Source organism: Plecotus auritus (genome assembly GCF_963455305.1).
Source record: "Plecotus auritus genome assembly, chromosome: 7".
Taxonomy (NCBI): domain Eukaryota; kingdom Metazoa; phylum Chordata; class Mammalia; order Chiroptera; family Vespertilionidae; genus Plecotus; species Plecotus auritus.
In genome coordinates, this window is record NC_137774.1 from 4,965,653 (window position 1) to 4,987,827 (window position 22,175).

The following is a 22,175-nucleotide window of genomic DNA, read 5'->3' on the forward strand; positions in this document are numbered from 1 at the left end:
AAAGCGCAGCAGGGGGAGAAGGCAAATAGGAGCTTGGCTGGGTGGAAGTTCTTCAGGGGACACAAATGAGCTTCTGCTAGGGCAGGGGTGGGGACCCTTTTAATGGCCAGGGGCCGTTGAGGTATTTATCACATCATTCGTGGGCCATACAGAATCATCAACTTAAAAATTAGCCTGCTGTAACATTACCCGGGTGCCTTGGCAGGGCCAGACCAAACGATTTCACAGGCCCTTATGCTAGTACAGTCTGTGGGCTGGACGTTCCCCACCCCTGCACTAGGGGGCCTCGTCCCCAGCCTCCTCACCCCCAAGAAGGCTGGCTGAGGAGTGCTGATGGCCAGGCCTCCCTCGGGGATCTACCCCAGGCCATAGGACACTGTGTGGCAGCCCCACACTGGAACCACATGGTGGGAAAGGAGGGTGAGAGCAGTTAGCGGGGGTGGGGGGGGGGGAACAGAATCCACTTGTGTCCCCTGCCCCACCCCTGCCCCCAGTGAGGGCCTAACTCACAGCAGGTGCTTTTCCTTTCTTTCTCTTCTTTGAATTTTGAAAAGTTTCTAATCTTAGGAAAACTGTAAGTATAGCACCATAAATACCTGTATGCATTTTACCGTTCACCAACTGTTAAGATCTTACACCTGCGCTCTCTCTTCTCCCTCCACACACACACATATGCATGAGCTTTTCTGCTGAGTTATTTAAGAATGGGTTGCTCCTAACCAGTGTGGCTCAGTGATTGAGCTTTGACCCATAAATCACAGTTTGATTCCCTGCCAGGGCTCATGCCTGGGTTGTGGGCTCGATCCTCAGTAGAGGGTGTGCCAGAGGCAGCTGATTGATGATTCTCTTCTATCATTGACTAGAGCAGCCGTGGGCAAACTACGGCCCGCGGGCCGGATCCGGCTGTTGTATCCGGTTCTCTTGCTCTCCCCTCCGCTCCTTTACTTTGAATTTATATTAGTTCACACAAACACTCCATCCATGCTTTTGTTCCGGCCCTCCGGTCCAGTTTAAGAACCCATTGTGGCCCTCCAGTCAAAAAGTTTGCCTACCCCTGGACTAGAGGCCCAGTGCACAGGTAGCGATCCTAGGCCTGGCCTGCAATCAGGGCTGATCAGGTTCCCCGCCTCCTCCTTCCCTCACTTCCTCAGCACCCCGCCGCCGCCGCTGGTCGCCTGCCATGTTCCGCGCCACCCCGTGGTGGTCAGCACACATCATAGCAAGCGATCGAACTCCCGGTCTCCCGGTTGAACTCCTGAGGGGACACTTTGCATATTAGCCTTTTATATATAGAGATGTTTCTCTCTCCCTCTCCCTTCTTCTCTGAAATCAATAAAAACATTTTTTTAAAAAATAACGAGTTGCAGACATGATGTCCCTTTATCCCTAAGTAGGATTGCTAGGTATGAGCCATTCTTCTGAAGAACCACCGTACAGTTTTCACCCCAGAGAAATTTCATGCTGATACAGTGCTACTATCGCACACCGTCCAGATTTCTCCATTTGTCCCAATTACGTCCTTTGTGGATATTTTTAGTGTTGTTTGCTACAGAACCTAACCCGCGTTGCACTTCGCTGCCATGTCTCTTCGACTTCAGACTCCTTAAATCCGGAACTGTTCCTCCTTCTTTGTCCTCTTTCAAGGCATCGACATTGAGAGTTCAGGCGGGTCTGTCCTCCAGGGTGGATTTGTGACGTTAACCCTTTTGGGCCAGAATGCGTCCTCTCCGTGGCTCATCCTTGAAGCCACCGGTGTCCTTTGGCCCCATTATTGGCAACGGTAGATTTCATTCAGCTGGTCCAGGTGACGTCCACCAGGTGTCTCCTTGGTGAAAGTATTAAGGCGTGTTCTCCCCTTTGGCGGACAGCTTACGACGGTGCGAATCGTCTCCTCTCCAGGAATCTCCCATCCGGGTTCCGTATCCACCGATGCGTCTTACCTGGATCCGTTCTTACCACTTCCTGCCGTTGCGATAAGCGGCTTTTCTATTTCTGCCATTTCCTTTCCTCCTAGGAGCTGGCATTCTTTTGTAAGGAACGATCTGTCCTTTATCACAATTTAGCATCAGCATCAGCTCACGGATAACGGTCCCTCCGTGGTATGTTTTAGTCCAGCCCTTCATTATGCACGTGGGCTCACACCGTAACCCAAACGTGGCCAGCGGGGCTTCTTCCCGCTGGGTCCTGGCTCCTTCGGACGTGCCCACCTTGGATTTCTTGCACTTCCTTGTCTTTTCGGCTCAACATCGTGTTGCCAATTCAGCTTTTAAATAAATTCATCCTGAAAAGCCCTCGCATAGGAGGTCAGCCAGCTTCTCATCCCGCAGTCCTCCAGCCGCCGCTCGCTGCTGAGGCCTTCCTCGTCTCCCGCTCATTCCTGGCGTTAGGTCAGGTGACCATATCCAGTTTTCAGGCAGAAAGATGGCTGAATGCACTCAGACAGGAAGTGCTGCCATGCGTTTAGCTGTGTTTCCCACCCGGCCGCCAAAGGAAGAAGTTTGCATGCATGTCCATCTCCGAAGGTCTTTATCCGCAGTGGGATCTGGAACAGATAGGGCTATGTGTGTGCACACGTGTGTGTGTGTGTGCACACATGTGTGTGCGCACATATGTGTGTGTGTGACACGTCTGCACAAAGGAAATCCTATGCATCCGCCTGAGTCCCAGTAGCTGCGGCGAGCTTTGGGTCCACATCCACCCGTGGGGGCAGGTGGGACTAGGTGGACTCTGAGCGTGGGCCACCTGAGCATAGTCACGCTGCACCCCGCACTAGTCTGTGGCTCTGGCAGGATCACTTAGCCACCTGCCTTTGCTTTCTCGCCTGGGAACCCGGCACAGTAAGGCCTGCTGTAGAGCTTAGAGGGAGGATTACATGGTCTCCGAGAGAGCCCCGTCCCTGGCGCAACAGACATGCAATAGATGGCACCTGTTGGGATTATGTAGGATGCCAGGCTTACAGGAGAGTGGGGACTGATCCGGAAACGGGCCCACCAGCTCCCACGTGCAGGTGAGCGGATCTGCTCCCAGGGGGTCACGGCAGCTCTGCACCCCTGTGCCAGTGACCCCAGCCCAGGACCCTTCGTAGAACTCCTCTTGCTGGTGACCCGCTTTATCCATTTGGAAACCAGCCTTGAAGTTCCCGTTTGGGGCCATGACTGCTGGGGATACCACTTGGGTACAAAACAACAGTTAATTCTGAAAAGAGAGATTTATTTCCCCACGTGGGTGGGATAGCGCCTGGGGAAACGCTCCCGAAGCTGTGGGCATTGGCCCCACTGCCCTCCCTGCCGGTGGGACAGGCACACAGCCTCCCGGGGACCATGGTGTGTGTTGGGGTGTGGGGGGAGGTTGAGCACAGTACTCAGTCAGACATATTTGGTCTAATGCGTTTGTTAGGGTGTGTGTGTGTGTGTGTGTGTGTGTGCGCACGCGCTCAGTTCCTTCACAGTCTTGCAGCGTTTGATGGCTGTGAGCATGGGTCTGTGCAAAGCCTGTAGGTGTGTTGGTGTAACTTCCTGACTTTGTGGGATGGTCACTCACATGAGGGTCAGGCCCTCCGGGTCGCTGCTGGGGACTCTGGCATCAGACTGCCACCCTACACTCCCTCCTCGGCTCCCCATCCCCTCCCCACCCCTCCAGGGGCCATCACCCCACGTTGAACCGACTCAGCCTCAATGCATCCATGTCACCAGTCAGGGCTGTGAGGCTGGGGACAACCCCACCTGCTCATAAATGGGCAGGGCAGGTGTGGCAATGGAGGAGGAAGGGGCGATGGATCGTGACCACCTGCCCTCGTGACCACTTCACGGCAAAGTCATCAACCAGATCATTTTGTCCCGCCCTGATAATGCCTTCTCCCATAATTACCCACACACTTAAAACTAACTAGGAAAACCAGTCAGCTAGGCAGACACTCCCCCCCGCCCCCCCCCCCCTCTCTCTCTCTCACACACACACACACACACACACACTCACTCCTCCACCTAATCAGGGCGCACACCCAAAGGAGGTTTATGGAGGGTCGCTGGCTGCCAGGCATCTTCATACATCATCTCACAGCAACACCAGGAGGTAAGCGTTATTACTCTCCTTTGGCAAACGAGGGCCCTGAAGCTCAGAGAAGTTCCAGGACTTGCCTGGGGTCATCACCAGGGCGCCTGGCAGGTCCCAGAGAGACTGCCTGACCGGAGTATGTTCTGTCCTCTCTCCACCCCTGTCCCTCTGTGTCACTCTCCTGCCCCAAGAGTCCAGAAACCAGGGCCACATGTGAGGCTGAGGCTGAGGCTGAGTCCTGCTCCCGGGGCCCCAGGCGGCCCCCGGCTGGCATGGGAAAGAGCAGGTGTGTGGAGGGGAAGACCAGGTGAGCCAGGCCGGGCGTGTGGCTGGCCCCAGGCTGGGTGCCCAGGTGTCTCTCGGGGAACTGCACAGGCTCAGTGATGGGAGAAGAAGGCCCCAGGCGGGTGACGGCCCTGGCGAGCAGCACAGAGCAGGGGACGCAGACAAAGACGGTGCAGCCTTTGAAATTCTTCAGAGGCGCGGATGAAGAGACACTCCCCGGGCCGGCTGCTTTGTCTCTCGCTTATTCCCTGGCCTCCCCTTACAAGTGAGTGGCAGTGAGAGTGGGCGGCAGAGGCTGGAGAGGCAGAGGTGGCTGGCTTCCCAGTGAGCACCGGAGCACATGCCACGTGAGCGCCAGGAGCCCAGCCAAGCTCTTACCGGCAGCCGTGCTGGGAGACGGGCTATTATTATCTCTGCCTCAGAGCTAGGAGTCACCGACCAGAGAGGGTCAGCAATTTGCACAAGGTCACACAGCCGCACAAGGAGTCGGGGTTCAGCCCCTTCTTTCCGAACCCAAGCCTGGGACCCATCCCCTCCTCTATAGTCCCAGGTCAGTGGCAGTGCCGGGGCTCGGCTTTCTGGGGAGGGCCCAGCCAGCCTTCGAAAGAGCTGCAGAGGGGAGCAGTTCGCAGCTAACACGTGAAACTCACCACGAGCCCCGCCCTGTTCTGCGTGCTTCACGTATGTTAACTCGTGATAACGGACACGCCCCTGCCGGCCACTTGCACTCAGGCTCACTCGCTCTCTCTTTTCTACTAATTTTTTTTATGTATTTTTATTGATTTCAGAGAGGAAGGGAGAGGGAGAGAGAGAGAGAAACATCAAAGATGAGAGAGAATCATTGATCGGCTGCCTCCTGTACACCCGCTACTGAGGATGGATCCCGCAACCCTGGCATGTGCCCTTGACTGGAGTTGAACCGGGACCCTTCAGTCCACAGGCCGACGCTCTATCCACTGAGCCAAACCAGCCAGGGCTAGGCTCTCTTCCTCCATCCCTGCACACTAACAACCCGCAGGGACGGCGGTGGCGGGGTGGCGAGGAGCGCAAGGCTGCGTGGGTCAGTCCCTACCCAAGGCCTGAAGCCGCAGAACCCAATGAGAGTCAGGCCTTGCCCTCCACGAAGGAGATGCCGACATTTGCTCACAAGCAGTGAGCTCACGGCCCCTCTCAGGTGGGGTAGGAGTGAAGAAGTGGAGGCAGGGACGAGCAGATGTGAGGGGCCAGCTGACACACAGGGACACCCAGGTGGCCGGAGAGATGGCACAAGATGACAGGGAAGACGGCGAACGCCAGGGAGAACATCCCGGGCCGCAGCCGCAGTCCGTAGGTGGGCAGTCCTTACAGGAACTTGGTCAAGGGAGCTCAAGACCCCCGCAACCTGGTCCCACCACCCCTCGTTCCAGCCTCCTCTCTCGCCGACCCCCTTCGCTCCTGGGCTGAGCGATGCTCTTAGCTATTGGATACCATCATGCCTTTGCTCCCCTCTCTCCTCTGCCCGCACTGTCCTTACACCCCTTTGCTACCTGATCCCCCAAGATTCAGCACCAAGATCCCCCCAGAGTGAACCCCAGTCCTGCCTTGAATCACTGTAAGCCTTTAGGAAAATGAATGAACCCTGACCTCAGGTGCCAAGTCTATGAAATGGGAATAATAGAACCAGTAGCTGCCTCCAGGGGTCAAGTGTCACATGACACCACGTATGCAGCAGGGTGTCTGGTCCTCAGAGTCTCTGTAACACGGAAGGCGACGTGGGAGCCACCCCCCCTCCTCCCAGCAGGCGGCTCTGCCCACCGGGTCTTTGGGCTACAGGCTCATTCCCACCCTCCAGGGAGGTCCGGGCTCCTCTTCCTCCAGAAGCCAGGCCCATCTGCCCGGTTCCCAGCCTCTTCAGAGGTTTACTGCAGTTCGGCCGCGGCTTTGGACGTCTTGTCTGAAAATGGAAGGCTGCGGGTAAGAGCTGAGGTACAGGAATTGGTTATGATGGGCATAAATTGAATTTTAATAGAGATGTACGTGGCACGGAGCCAGCATACGCAGGCAAAGGGAAGGTAGTAATTAAAAGTTAACGAGTCTAGAAATGTGCGAGTCCTCGGGGAGAGATGGGGGAGCTGGGCGGGGAGGAGAGGGGCCCCCCCCAGGCACGCAGAGGATCCGGTGGAGGGGGGCTGACCTGCCCGCCCCACCATGCCGGGTCTGCACGGAGGGGATGGCGGAGCCTCAGGGACCCTCAGACCACGCCCGGGGCTGCCATGGGGAGCACAGTGGTGAGAGCAGGGTTTCGAAACCTGGGCGCCAGGATCATTGGGGTAGGATCGTGCTCTGGTGCAGGGACCGCCCGTGCACTGCAGGCTGCTGAGCAGCATCCTGGCCTCCACCCACTCCATGCCAGTCGCCCCCTCCCCCAGATGTGACAACGAAAAATGTCTCCAGGCATTGCCCCCCTGGGGGGCCCCCATCGCCCCACGGAAAGCAAGGCACCAGGGCTCCCACACTAGACTCGCTTAGTGGGAGCCAGAGATGGCCCTCTGCGAGCAGGCGGTCTGCCGTGTGGGAATCGGGTCTGGCTGGGTCAGGGCCCCTCTTGGGGGTCTCTCCTGCCCACTTTGACTTTTCATGTCAATCCCGTAGACGGTTCCTCAGAGTTCATTGAGTTGCCCAGAGTGGCTTCCTCGCTGCTTCAGGGGGGGGCCTGGGTGGAGAGTGAGCACGCAGGTGTGACACTGTCCTTGCACAAAGGAAGACGGAGGCTGGAGGGACTGGGGCCTGGTCCCTGCACCCCGTGAGCGGAAGTAAGGCTCCAGAGTGAAATAAGGCGCCGGCCTCCTCCGGGCAGTCCTGCCAAAAGCTGCCGGAGGGGTGAGGCCACGGTGGGAGAACACGGACCTCGGTCCCTGTGGCAGCTCTGACCTGGTCCCCACCGGTGCCCGAGGGCACCTCCTAACACGGCCTTGAGGCTCGAGCCTGGCCTGGCCCCCCCGCCCTGCGGTGGAGGCCTCCCCCGACTTAAGACAGGAAAGTCCGGGACCCGAGGGGCAGGTGGTGGGCAGCGAGGGCACAGCTGGCTCCCTGGGCCTCCGGTTGGCGCTGCAATGATTATGTCAATGAAGACAAATACGCTCAAAATGTACGGGGACAGCAGGGGGAGAAGAAGCAAACATCGCTGACACATGGGCTGCCTTCGTTTCCATAGCAACCTGTTTCCTCACACTCTCATCCATGGGTCCTGGCTGGAGGAGGGAGAGGGCCCCCTCCTCCTGTGGAAGCCGGAGATGGATGGCGCTGCCCCCTGTCAGGACCCGAGCTCAGAGCAGCCAGCTCTGGGGGGCACACACCCAGCCACAGGCTGGCTCCCCGGGCGCCTGGGGCCGCTGTGGCCCTGAGAGAAAATGACTTTCCTCCGAGGTGGGGGCCTGCGTCTAGTGTCAGAATTGGAATTCAAACCCAGGCCCCCTCTCGTCGTTGATGTTTCTATCTCTCTCTCTCCCTCTCCCTTCCTCTCTGAAATCAATCAAAATAAATTTTAAAAAAGGAAGAAAGAAAGGCTCTTGAGGAAAGCCCTTCTCTGATGAACTGAGGCATTTATTTCCACCACAAGAAACTTCACATGCAAATTAGCGAGGGTTTGATCATCCATCACCTGGAATTGACAGGTTTGCATTTGGCCTTGATCCCTGGTAACCAACGCACAGGGAGGGGCGTAGGGCGGTCGGGCAGGCGGGGCCCAGGTTCTGGGGGTGGCAGGGAGAGGTGGTCCCCATCAGAGGCACATATGTTTATTATCTGTGTTATTCCACTATATGGAAATGAGGCTGGGGATCCCTCTCTACCCTCCCCCCTCCCTCCCCAGATCTTCCTGCCCCCCCCCCACCCCCTCTGGCTCTCAGCCAGGACACAGAAACTAATTAGACCTGGACTCAGTGATGTGCCCAGGCAGGCAAATGGTTTGGATAGATAGACGCCTGGGGAGTTGGTAATGACCCCTGCTTCCGGGGGGCTGCTTTGGTGCCTGACTCCTCCCCCCGATGCCCCCCACTCCTCGGAGGCCCTCTCTGGCCCGTTCATGGGACTTCTCAATGCGGGAGGTTCAGGGGGGCTCTCCCTGTGTCTTTGTCCCCCTAGAGGACTCTCTGCCGAGGCCTCCTTTTCCGCTCTCTGACTTGGGGTACGCCAGGGTGTCTGTGACTGAATTTCCACCCAGCCAAGGAGAGGCTTGCTCCCAGCCGGCTGCCCAAGGCCCTGGGGCACAGAGCCCCCTGGCAGTGGGCTTGGGGGAGGGGGTGGGGCTGGGAGCAGAGGTTTCTGCTCCCACTGGCAGCCCCTGGGGTTGGGGGTGCTTAGCTCAGTGCCTGAGGGGCAGGTGGGGACTCACAGGGTGGGGGCTCACAGAGGGCCTGGGGAAGGGAGAAGCCATTGGTCCTGCAGAATGAGGAATGGTAACCGAGAAAGACCATCTCCCCAAAAGAGACAGGGCACCAACCCCGGAAGTCAACTCGCAGCACATCCAGAAGCTTCAGCCGCTACAGCTGCTCCTTGACCCTGAATCCCTAGGCACGTACAGAGTGGGGCCCCGCCCACAGGAGCAGGCCCAGCCTGGCCCCATTCACAGCCTCTGCTCAGTGAGCTATTGCTGCCCAGAAAACCACCCCAAACCATAGTGGCTTAAACAACAATGATTTCTCATTGCTCCGCGGGTCTCTCCTGGGCCTCTCACCAGGTTGCATGGGGCTGGCAGTCAGCTGGGGCTGGGGCTGGGGCTGGGGCCTGGGCTGGGGCTGGGGCTGGGCTGAGGCTGGGCTGAGGCTGGGGCTAGGGCTGGGGCTGGGCTGGGCTGGGGCAGGAGGTGGGCTGGGGCTGGGGCTGGGCTGAGGCTGGGCTGAGGCTGGGGCTGGGCTGGGGCTGGGCTGGGGCAGGGCTGGGGCTGGGCTGGGGCTGGAGCTAGGGCTGGGGTGGGGCTGGGCTGAGGCTGGGGCTAGGGCTGGGGTTGGGCTGGGGCTGGGCCTGGCCTGGGCTGGGCTGGGCTGGGCTGGGCTGGGCTGGGACAGCCAGGATGGCGGGCCTCTCCCCTCCTGCTTATTGTCTGTGGATGGTGCTCTCGGGGCAGGGATCTGAGAGGGTGAAGGTAGAAGCTGCAAGGCTCCTGGGGCCTAGGCTCCGGAATGTTCCACCCTCTTCCATCAGCGAAAGCACGTCCTGAGGCCAGCCCAGATTTAGGGGGCAGTAGACTCTGCATCCTGATGGGAGTCGCTATAAATATTAGGGGCACGCTCCTCGCATCCCGCCTGGCAGCCGCCCAGATCACCTTTGCCAGATGGCGGCTCGCCGGTGGGTCCCCGGGGCCTCGTTAACACAGTTCTGTTCCGGGTCCCCCACCAAGGGCCTCCTCCGAAGTCAACTCCGAGGGTGACTTTGAAACCCGAAGAGAATGGGCAGAGGCTGGAGGTGAGTCTCGCTGGAGAAGGCCAGGAAGGTCGGGCAGGTGGAGTTGTGTCTGGGGCCAGCTGCCCGGGGCCGGCAGATGTGCAGAAGGCAGAGCGGGGAGTTGGCTCCGGGCCCTGGAGCTCAGGGCGGCCGCTGTCACAGCTCTGGACCCCAGATGCCATGACAGCCACAGCTCGGGCTCTGCTCCGGGGCTGGCCTGCTGAGCAAGGCTTGTCCTACCTGAGTGGGCACGGGGCCTGGCCTCAGGGGCTGATAGAGGGGCTGAGGGCAGCGGTCCGTCCTCCCAGGACAGGTGACAAAGTGAGCAATCATAACACCCGTCACCCAGGGGCAGCTGGCTCTCGGGGAGTGCCGACCTGGTGCCTCATGCCCGGCCCGGGCCCAAGCCCTTTACAGGAATAACCTCATTGCATCGTCCAGTGTGCCTGCAGGTAGGGACTACAGTGTGGTGGTGAACAGCACCAAATCTGGAGGCAGACTCTTGCGGCGCTGCCACCTGCCGGCTGTGTGTTCTTGGGCAAGTTACTGGACCTCTCTGTGCCTTCGCGTCCTCATATTTTTCACCTGCTAAACTTGGATAAAATTGATTCTGACCTCACAGAGTAGTTAATGAGGAATAACTGCCTTATCACGTGTGAGGTGCTTAAATCAGTGCCTGGCCGATGTGTTATTATTATTATTCTTACTATTATTATTAACCCCATTTTATAGATGAGGAAATGGAGGCACAGAGAGAGTAGGCAACTTGCTCAAGGTCACTCAGCAAGTAAAATACACAGTCATTAACCCACCTTCTCCACCTGCACAACCCGCGCCCCCCCCACCCCCCCGACAGCCTGGGGCAGGTCAGGCCAAGGGAAGCTGGGAAGAGGCCTCCCTGGCCGTCTGGCAGCACCTGCTGTTGGCAGCTGGGGCAGAGTGGGGGTGCGTGGTGAGACGCCCATGCCCTTCCCTGGGCAGACCTGAGTCAAGGTCAGAGCTGATGCTCTTTCCTACTTAGGCAGAGAGAAGCAGGGTGATGTGACTCGGAGGGCGGGAGGGGGCCTTGGCACTGTGCTTAGGGGGGTGTTTACGAGCTCTGCAAGCGGTCAGCACCGCTGTGTGTGAGGCAAGTGTCAGCCCCTGAGAGAGATGCAGAAACGGGGAAAGGAAGACTGGAAGCCGAAGGGACATTCTGCGCCGCGTGGGGACCTCAGACCCTGGCACCTGGTAGTGGGGGGCGCTCCGGGGGGCAGTCCTGCCTGCCCTGCTCTGAAGTGACAAAAACCGGGGCAACGTGATGGGTTTTCATAAAGCTAGGTTCACTCAGTGCGTGAAACTCGGCATCCCTTTTACTCTTCGGGCGTTAAATCTTTTCAGTGAAATCTGTGTAAGAGATGTTTTGTTCTTTTTACCTGCATATCCTGTTTGGTCAAATTAAAAAAGTTAGCCACTCCTCCTTGGCCCTAGATATGCATATGGACATAGATTTCAGGGTGAGGGGACAGTTATATGGCTCCGTGAAATTGCTAATGTGTGTGTGTGTGTGTGTGTGTGTGTGTGTTTAATATATATTTCAGAGAGGAAGGGAGAGGGAGAGAGAGAGAGATAGAAACAACAATGATGAGAGAGAATCATGGATCGGCTGCCTCCTGCATGCCCCACACTGGGGTTCGAGCCCACAACCCAGCCTGTGCCCTGACCAGGAATCTAACCATGACCTCCTGGTTCATAGGTCGATGCTCAACCACTGAGCGCTGCCGGCCGGGCTGGAATTGCTAAGGTTTTGCTATCCAGTTCGTATGTTTCTCAAGGGGGAGATGGGGTCATGTCACCTTTGCCCTCAAGCCCCCAGCACAGCGCTGGGCATCAGTCGTTGTTGGTGGGTGTCTCTGGCCCTGGTGGAAGGATGGCCAAGACTCTCCCAAAGGGAGATACAGCCCAGAGCCGGGATCTAGGGGAGGGCTCGGGGGCACACGCCTCCCCTGCCTAGGCAGCGGGGCCTTGGACTCGGACAGGAGGGATGCAGTGACACCTGAAGCCTCGCCTCAGATAGCCAGAAAGAGCATCAGCTCTGACCTTGACTCAGGTCTGCCCAGGGAAGGGCGGGGGCGTCTCACCACGCACCCCCACTCTGCCCCAGCTGCCGACAGCAGGTGCTGCAAGACGGCCAGGGAGGCCTCTTCCCAGCTTCCCTTGGCCTGACCTGCCCCGGCAAGCTGGGGGAGCCCCAGGGAGACGCATGCATCTGATGCCTTATCAACATTCAGTAATCCCCCCAACACCTGGCCTGGGGAGATCAGGAGCCCCATGGAGACCAGAGAGCAGGACTCAGCCGGACAGAACACTTGGGCCGGCTGGACAGAGCTTGGCAGCGTTCACACCGCCACCCACACTGCCACCTGGTGCCCCCCCCCCCCTACAATAGATGCTTCCTATTCATATCCACACCCCCCCTCCTTAGTATGAATTAGCCATTATCCTTTGTGGTCATTAAAGGGGCCGTGACAAAGTTGTCCCTGCTCCCAGATGAGCGAGTCTTCGTTCCCTTCTGTTCCCTGCGACTCGGAGATGCCGAGGGGCTGGGTTTGAATTCGCCGCCGCGTGTTGTGTGGGGGAGCAGCAGGAAGCGAGTGGACAGCAGTGGAACTGGGGACGGTGCGTTTCTCAGCGGGGCATGGCGGCGTCAGTAACATTTCCACCTGGTGGTACACGGTACCACGGGGCCCAGAGCCTAAGACCCCGCCTGACCCAGGGGTCGGCAAACTCATCAGTCCACAGAGCCAAATACCAACAGGACAACGATTGACATTTCTTTTGAGAGCCGAATTTTTTAAACTTAAACTTCTTCTAACGCCACTTCTTCAAAACAGACTCACCCAGGCCGTGGTATTTTGTGGAAGAGCCACACTCAAGGGGCCAAAGAGCCGCATGTGGCTCACAAGCCGCAGTTTGCCGACCACGGGCCTGACTTGTTGTAGGCAGTCCAGTCTGAACCGAATGATCCGTAATAACAGTAAGGTCGCCTTTCTCGAGGGCGAACCGGATGTCAGACACCGCGCTAAGCACTTCATAGTCCTTTCTGCTATAATATGCGTATAAGCGTTTGTCAAAATCACCCCACTGTGCAAAATCGGGTAATAAAAACCACGAGGCTAATGGGGGAAATGGGGTGAGGGAGCAACAGTCAAAAACTTCATCAGAGACACTTAATAAAGATGATCGCGCGTTTCTGCACATCGCCAGTGGTTCGGAAACGCATCCCTCCACGGGGAATAGGGTGCTTTGCCTTGGGAGAGGCCGGGAATTTGCTTGCGGAAGTGGGCGCGGAGGGTGGCAGCTTGTGAGTCGTGATGGGCGGAAGGAGGGACGTCGGAAATCGGAAGGACAGATGCCAGGCCGGGTGTGCACGGGTGAGCTCATAGCACACTCAGGATTCCTGGGTGGGGGCGTTGTGTGGAGCTGCGGCTCAGTTCGGCTGAGCGTGGCTCTCCGCGTTTGCCTCCTGTTCCTCGCAGACAAAATCACGCACAAGCCAACGCAAACCTGAAGTGGGGCTCGAGTGCCCTCTAAGGCACCGCCGGAACTTGTATTTCCCACAAGGCGCTGCCCTTATTGTGCCCATTACACAGATGGAGTGCCCGAGGCTCAGCGAGGCCCAGCCCTTTGTAAGGTCACGGGCGGAGTACGTGGGCAGCTGGGGTTGAAGTCCGTGTGAGGCCGGAGCAGGGTTCTCGGCGAGGACCGCTCTGTGGGGCCAGGGTCAGACTCAGTCTCAGACTCAGGCGCTTGACTTGCTCTGCCCCATCCTCTCTCCCCTGGGTCCTGGCAAAGACCAGACTGGCCTGCGCCTTCCTGTCCTTGACCGACTCCACTTCACTCTCCGCCCTGTGATCAGAGCCGGCTCTGTAACAACGGAATCTGTGTGTTTTACACCGAGGGCCGGCAGGCGTTTTCCGGAAAGGGCCAGGTGGTGACGACCAGGCGGTGCGCGACCTTTTGAAACATCTCAGCCCAGCGGTTCTAGAGCGACAGCAGCCAAGTCCGCACGTCAGCGTCGGCGAGCGAGCTGGCTGGGTTCCAATGAGACTTCATTTATGGACGCGGAGATTTGAATTGCACACGAGTTCCACCTGTCATGAAACATTACTCTTCTTTCCGTTGTGTTCAACAATTTAAAAATATAAAAACTATTGGTAGTATATCTTGCTGTTCAACAGAGGGTGGGATGTAGATGCGAATGTGGTTTGGGCTGTAGTTGGCCAAACATCTGTTTTACACCTCCACGTGTTCCTATTGTCCAGTTATCCTACAGCCCGGCCTGGCCGGTGTGGCTCAGTGGTTGAGCGTCAACCTACGAACCAGGAGGTCACGCTGTGATTCCCAGTCAGGGCACATGCCCGGGTTGCGGGCTTGATCCCCAGTGCGGGTCGTGCAAGAGGCCGCTATCAATGATTCTTTCTCATCATGATGCTTCTATCTCTCTCTCTCTCTCTCCCTCTCCCTTCCTGTTTGAAATCAATAAAAAATAAAAAAAAATATAAAAAGAAACAGGCCAAACTCTGCTGCCCCACCCCCAGGCCCCGTGGGGACCGGTGCCAACCATGAGGCCAGCTCCTCCCCTGGCCAGAGGCAGCATTTAGTGACTTCCCGTCGGAGAAATGGTTCTCTCTCTGATATCTACTCGTCATGCCTGGCACCCTGATTCCCCCTCTGATCTACCTTGGAGGCTGCTCTCTGGTCACGGGGGCTGAGAGGCCTTTAAAGGCAGCCTCCCAGGCACACCTGGGCACACCTGGCAGACGTGGCGGGGGGCGGGGAGGGAGGGGTTGGAGAAAGCAATCCACGAGGCTGTACACACCGCCCCCCCCCCCAAGATTAGACTACAAAGCACAAGCATCTGGGCTCCTCGAGGCCGATCCCCACGCAGCCTCCCGAGGGGCTTGTTCTCATTTGCTTTCTCTCCGATCCACCTGGCCGTGCGGAGGGCCCTGCGGTGTTGCAGGAAGGTGTCTGGAGGCCGAGGACGGAGCCCCCCTGCTCCCCGCAGCCGGAGGAAGCAGGGAGCCATGGGGGAGCCAGAACATCCTCGTAAGCAAACTAAAGAGGCCACACGTCTCCTTGCCTTTTAGTCCTTTTCTTTTTCTTTCTTTTTTTTTTTTAAATAACCACACTCCCCTCGGGATTTCTTCTTTCTCAGTCACTTTTTTTAAAAATCCAAGCAGAACTGGCTTCGAGTTTTAACACCTTGCACCCTGGACAGATTTGGCCTTCTCGCCTCTCCCTTCCTTTCCGCTCCTAGTAATAACCTGCCATGTCCCACGCCACTCTTTCCTTTTCTAAATGCTCCCCCGAGCTCCTGACTGTTGTCTCGGGGGGAGGGGGGGGCCTGGGTCAGGGCAAAGACTGGGCAGCTCCCTGGGGCGTCTCTCCCTGGGATGTGAGAGGGGGCTGCCCACTGCCCGCTGAGCGGACTGAGGACCCAGGACAGGTCCGGGGGCGTGGTTGGGGGAGGGGGGACACGCTTGGGGTCAGACGGGCCTGAAATCAAATCTCACTTTGCTGGGTGACCTCAGGCAACTTGCTTAACCTTTCTGAGCCCAGGTCCCCTGGCTATAAAACGGGTAGGAGTCGCTGCGCCCCACAGTAAATGTGGGGGTGAACCGGGTAATGTCTGCCACGTGTTTGCTCTGAACCCGAGGCTGGCGTCATGGTTATCAGAGGGCGGGGCCCAGCAGGACATCCCTCCCGCCCGTGCTGAGCGCATCTCTGGCCCCTCGGCTTCCTCCCAGGCCTCCCTCCTCCCCCATCTGTCTGCTCCCCCAGCGTCCGGGGAGCCTCCTGCTGATGGGAATCCTGATGAAGCTCTTTTCCTTGCTCACTGAGAGCAGTTAATTGGTCCAGAAGCTCGCAGGGGAGACAGACACCCTCCCCCGGCCAACTAGCCGGGTTGTCACCGGGCCCCAGCTCATTAACACCAATGTTCCTCTCATTGACCACGGGCCCAGGATCAATCAGAGCCTCGTGGGTCCTCCCAGGGCAGCAGGGAGGCTCAGGGCAGCGGGAGGGGAGGCCCTGCAGCATCTCCTCCGCTTCTGAACCCAACGTCGGTCAGCAGGGGGTGGTACAAGCCCCAGGCTGAGTCGTGGCTCAGCCGCTGCCTTCGGGTGATTCTGCATCCAGCCCAGCTCAGCCCTGGGCCGCCAGCTTCTGAAGGGGCTGCGGACAAGGCAGCATCCATCCTCGTTCCTCTTCCTACTCGCCCCTCCCACATTGTCACGGAGGCTTTCCTGGCCCTGGCTTCCTCCCCAACCTGGAGGCAACCTGGCAGGATGAGTTTCTCACAGCCGCTGTCCCAAATAACCACCGACTTAGCGACTTGGTGACCATGCTCCCATCGTTGTCCCCATTTCGCAGATGGGAAAACTGAGGCTTGCAAGGATGCATAAAGGCAGTGTTGCCCTGACAGTCCCAGAGGTCAGGAGTCTGGAGACCCAGGTGTCGGCCGGGTAGAGTTCCTTCTGGAGGCGCTAGGGGAGAAGGCATCTCCTTGCCTTTCCCTGCGTTCCTCAGCTCGTGGCCCCGCACCCTCCCTCCTCTGCTTCTCTCTTCACGTCTCCTCACTCTGACTCTGCTGAGTGCACACGTGGGTGGGAGCATGTGAGTGTGCACGAGTGTGTTAGTACAAGTGTGCGTGTGCGTGTGCGTGTGCACTGGCACACACATGCCCTCCCTCCGGGCGAGCATTCGCACACGTGCCTCTCCGGGAACCCGCTTTATTAACGAGGACAATACAAGGAGAGCATGCCTGTTATTTCTGGTGTCCGCATCAGCCCCTGACAGCTTCGTGGAATTGAAATATCTTATTTAATGCGACTAAGAATCATTTTAAATATCAACTCCTGACGCTCAAGGACTCGAGCCCGAAAGGGCATTGTGTGTTTCCCCGGCTGGAGAAGACGCCACGTCTGTGAGGCAGCGGTTTCTCCCCTGCCCGTCTCCTGTCTAAAATCCCAATTACCCGTCCTGCCTCTTCCCTGCGCTGCCATCGCGTGCCCTGCACCCCGAGCCCATCTCTCCATCTCGGAACGGAGTAGACCGAGTGGCGGGGGTCAGGGCACCCTGTGATGGGCCAGGAGAGCAGATCCTCTGTGTGGATCCGTCTCCCAGCCCGGCCGAGCCCGGCCCCAGGCTCCCTCCTCTACCTGCTGCCAGACCGTGTCCCTGGGAGAGAGCAAAGCTTCCTCTAGCAAGAGCCTCCTGGCTCCAGCAGCCTCAGAGAGCCGGGGAAGCGCTCAGTGCCATTTGGAAACAGTTCCAAGACATCTCGTCACACTCACAAAGCGGGGGGCAGAACAGCTTGAGATGAGGCCTATCTCCTGCTTAAAAGTGTGGAGGGGGGGCGGGGGGGGGGGGGCAGAGGGTGATGCATTTGCATAAAGAAATCCTGAGAAGAGACTGCAGAAGCTGATCTCAGTGGTTTCTGCGGGGGCCGGGGCGGGGGGGTTGGAGCCGGGATGGGCCCGCAGGGGGCTCAGGGATGGGAGGCACGTTGACTGTGTGTACCTCCTCTTTTACTCTTTGAACGTTGACTCCCGTGCATATATTCTCTATAATAAATCAACACATAGGCGATCCGAGAGGTGGGTGAGTGCAGGGGCTCACCAGCCCCCGGGGCCACGCCCCTGACTGGTCCTCATTGGATGGAGAGCGAGGCAGCAGGTCAGCCGGGAAGAGCTGCCTCCTGCCCACCTTCACTGCTGGTCATCCCACAGGAGCCAGGCTCAGGTCCCTCCTCCCAGAGACACAACAGAGGTGGCTGGAGCCTGGGGTCAGGCTGGTGAGAGAGGTTCAGTGGGGTCAAGAGGCTGAGAGGGGCGGCCACTGAAGGGGGGCCTGCCATTTCCTTGCTGCCCCTGGGGAAGCAGACCACACGCTCCACCAGCAGCGGAGGGGCGGAGGCAGGACCTCTCTCTCAATAAGAAGCATGAGGTAACCAAGGGGCCATAGCACATCCTTTGCTGGTGGCTGGGGACACTTGGGGTCCACGTCCATGGGGAAGCCAAAGAATTAGCCAGGCAAGGGAATCTGTGCCCCCCTGATGCTTGGCACAGAGCCCTGAAGGGGCCCACGGGGGGGGGGTATCCTGCCACACCTTCCTTGTCTTTCTCTCTGAACCCCCCACATCACCCCATACCTTCCATTCCCCACCAGTGACTCATACACTTGCTCCCCCATTGGACGGGTATTTGTGCAGCACCCGCGGTGTGCCAGCCACTTATACCCTCTTGCAATGCTCCCATCATTGTCCCAATTTCGCAGATGGGAAAACTGAGGCTTGCAAGGATGCATAAGGCACCCAGGCCACACTCCTAAGAAAGAGCCAGACATCAAATCAAAGTCTGCATGTCTCTGAGTCAGAAACCCTGGCACCTTCTCCAGGGCTCCCTCGTGGCCCGACCATGGGTGAGCCCTGGGCCCAGAGAGGCAGGGCTTGTCCAGGTCCCTGCGGGGCTGGCAGCCACAGGTGGGTGGGGCAGATAGAGCTGCAGGCTGAGCGTGCGTGTGTGTTGGAGCGGGGGGGGGGGGGGGGGGGGAGGTTGTGGTGGGGGGAAGCCAGGCTGGGATAAAGACCACTGTTAAGGTCATTGTCAGGGATGCTTCCAGCAAACTGAGATGCCCGCCAACTGCCTCTGACGCCCGCCTGGGAGGCAGGGGGACGAGAGCTGCAATTTGGGTGGAGCCAAGAGGGTTTCCCTGCTAGGGAAGGCGGTGGTGGGACTGTTACTTTAAATAATGCTGCCTACAAGCCAGAAATAGGCCTCTCAGGCAAGGAGCACCAGAGGCGGCCCAGGGGGAGGGAGGCGGGGGGAGCAGAGCGAGGCTGCATCTGCTCGGCCAGGCCAAGGAGAACCTGCCCCCAACTAGAGGGCAGAGGCGGGGGGTGGGGTGGAGGTGCAGAGGGGAAGCCCAGAGCTGGCCCAGCCTCAGGGGAGGGCCGGCCTGCCGCCAGCTGGCCCTCCTGGAGCTCCAGGTGCAGCTGGGGCGTTCTGGCTGATGCACGTGGCCCCAGAGCCTTCTGCAGAAATCTGCTTTAACTAAAGTTTAAAATTCAGCACACATCACTGACACCAGCAAACAAACCCAGACCCAACGAGTCCCCGGTGTCTTTTTTATAATGTAGACTTAAATTACATGCTCCAAGTGCATTTTTTAACTGTATTTTTAAAATAAAACCGATATATGGTGTGCGATAAAGAAAACTCCGATGGCACAGAAAGACGTAAAATCAAAAAGTAGAAGTTCCCCTCCCTCCCCACCCCGACACCCCTCCCAAAAGGGAGATAACAGCTACCGGAGAATCTGTCTCCGAAACATCGCATGTACTTGCCTGAGCGTATGCGTGATTAATGTGTAGAGATACATGCTATTTCCGTGTACCCACATGGTGTCATACTGTTTACACTATTCTTTGACTTTGGGTTGTGTGTGTGTGTGTGTGTGTGTGTGTGTGTGTTTTGTCCACAAACTCAAATGACTTTTATTGGGTCAATTTGTATGACCCTAAACATTAAACTAGGGTTTGGTCGCCTGTTGCAATACACAGCAACTTAGCAAGGGTGTTGAGAATGCCCCTGACACTCAGCGGCGATATCGTTTAGCTTATTACTTCCTCGTGTTTCTGTTTCCGTAAACATCCGCCTTCTCCAGCTTCCTTTCCACGCTCTGTGCCGCTGGGACCATCCCCTCTCACTCCATCCAGGTGTCCCAGTGCCGTCGGTGACCGCGGCCTCATTCATTGATCCGACCTATTGCTGATGGTCATTGACAGGTGGTTTCAGGTTCCTGTTTGTTTATCTCTGCCGTGACAAGCCATGCTACAGGGGACATCCTTGTATCCATTCTTTGCCACATTTTTGCAAGTATCTCTAAAAGGCCAGCTCCCAGGAGTGCAGCCTCTGGGTCAAAGATGCGCTTGTTCTTATTTTGACAGGTTTTGTCCCAAAGGCTCCATCAGGTTACGCTTTCACCGGCCCATCTGCTCATTCGCCTCCCTTTCCCCCAGATCATGCCAGCACTGGGCATGATCAGGCATGAAGATCTTCGGCTGTCTGACATGTCAATGTGGTTTTGATGGGGCTGTGTTTCGCCGTGACAGAGGTTGAGCATCCTTTTTGTCCGTGGGTTGGCCGTTTCTGTTCATTTTCCTCTCGCCTATGTGATTTAATAATACCCGATTCCCTTTCCAAAGATAGCTTTTCTAGCCAATCTCTCTCTCCATCTCCCCTCTCAGGTCACCCCATCACTTTCAAGACCCAAACCATTTCCCCAAAGCTGTCCCCCGTCCCTGCGGGAGAGATGGGGTAGAGATGAGAGAGCCTGTGAGGGGCTGGAGGATGGGTCTGAGGAGAACGGGAAGTTTGCCAGAGCTGGACGCCCGCTATCTCCCCATCATCACGCTGTACACAGTAAGGACGGACAGATAAGAGCTGCAGCTGGCGGCAGAGATAAGAGGCTTGGACAGCCAGAATGTTCTAGATAATGCTGCCGAGCCAGAGTGAGCGGGGGGCTTCTGCAGCCCCGGGACAGAAGGTGGGGCCCATTGGGTACGACGTCAGTGCTGAGCTGGTTAACTGCTGGGCTTGGAGCCGGAAGGCTCCGTGGGACCCTGGCCCTGCCTTCTCGTCCCTGTACGACCACAGGTCAGCGACAAGCTGTTTCTGAACCTCAGTTTCCTCCCCTCTAAAGTGGGGGTGAGCCGATTGAATGAAAGGCTGTCAAATGCAGACCCATGACCGTGTGCACCTCCACATAAAATGAGAAAAGTGAAGCTAGTGCAGTGGGCTTTGCATAAAATTTGTTTAAAGCTTACACAAATGGCTTTATGCTGAGATTACATTTCTTTTTTTATCTCAAAAATGTCCTTTATAAATAAAATGCTAACCATCTCTATTTATTTGTCTCTCCCTGCCTGGCACTTTTTAATATTTTCTCTGTCTCTCTCTCTCTCTCTCTCTCTCTCTCTCTCTCTCTCTCTCTCTCTTTCTGTGTGTGTGTGTGTTTCATTGTTCAATTTTTTTGTCTGTTTGCTTTTTGGTTGGCTGGTTTTAATTATCTTACCTGGATAAATAAAAAATTGACAATCTTGTGTCAGTCCCCATATTTTAAGTGTTACTGGTCTATGATATATAATAATCTGGGAACTGCTGTGTGAAGTGAGGAAATGTATGAAAAGTACTTAATACAGCATCATCATTGTGAGTTAGTGATGGTGTTGGTGATGGTGATGGTGGCGGTGATGATGGTGATGATGGTGGTGGTGATGGTGATAGTGATGATGGTAGTGGTAATGGTGGTGGTGATAATGATGGTGATGATGATGGGGATGGTGGTGGTGGTGATGGTGGTGGTGATGGTGTTGATGATGGTGGTGGTGATGGTGATGGCGGTGGTGATGATGGTGGTGGTGGTAATGGTGGTGATGATGGTGGGGATGATGGTGGTGGTGGTGATGGTGGTGGTGATGATGGTGATGGTGATGGTGGTGATGATGGTGGTGGTTATAGTGATGGTGGTGGTGATGGTGATGATGGTGGTGGTGATGATGGTGGCAGTGATGATGATGGGTCTGCACTGGAATTCATGTAAAAGTCAACTTGGCAACTCCTGGGACTAAGGTCACTCTGTCCCAGGGTTGGCACAGCCTGGGGGCAGGTGGCAATGAGCTTATCCACCAAGTCAGCTGGACAAACCCTAGGACCTTGATCCGACCTATCTTTGATGGCCATTTATAGGTTGTCTCAGGTTGTTGTTTGTTTATCTCTGCCGTTACAAGGGGGCTATCCTAGGCACAAGCCCCATGACTCGGGAGCTCTGTGCTGGGTCATTCATTCCCTGGGAATAGGAAAGGGGGTCCCAGAGGGGGTGCCAGGGGACTAACCCCTCCATGCCAGCGGGCATCACCTGCCCAGGTCCCGGTGCCAGGAGCTGCTCTCACTGAGCTGGCCTGGATCCTCCCTGCCTCTCAGCCCGGGGAGCTCCTCAAACGCCCGCTCTCCAGCGGCTTTTCCTGCAACACCAGACTCTGCTGCTCTCCGGTCCGGTCATGTGCTCCGGAAGCAGGCTCCCCAGGGAGCTCCTCGGATTCGGGCATCCCGGCCCCAGGGCCCCATGTGCAGAGCCCACCCTGTCCTGCTCAGAAGACTGCTTTTCCCACCACAAAGCTGCAGTGGCGTGTCCGTAACTTTAAGGATGGAGCAATGCAAAGCATTTGGGGAAACATGTAAATGTCCCCACATCTCTCACCTCCATCCATTTCAATTAATATTACGGCACAGTCCCGTGTCTGGCCAAAATAAAATGCCGCCACTTTTCTCAGTCATGAGAGTCACGGGAAAGGGGGACAGGAGCCTCCA

General features: G+C 57.1%; 1 protein-coding gene across 1 annotated transcript in view; it reads left to right on the plus strand.

Moving 5' to 3' along the window:
• The window catches only part of SDK2 (sidekick cell adhesion molecule 2), a 218,337-nt gene that overhangs the window by 95,648 nt on the left and 100,514 nt on the right, over positions 1–22,175 (plus strand). The window lies entirely within an intron of this gene.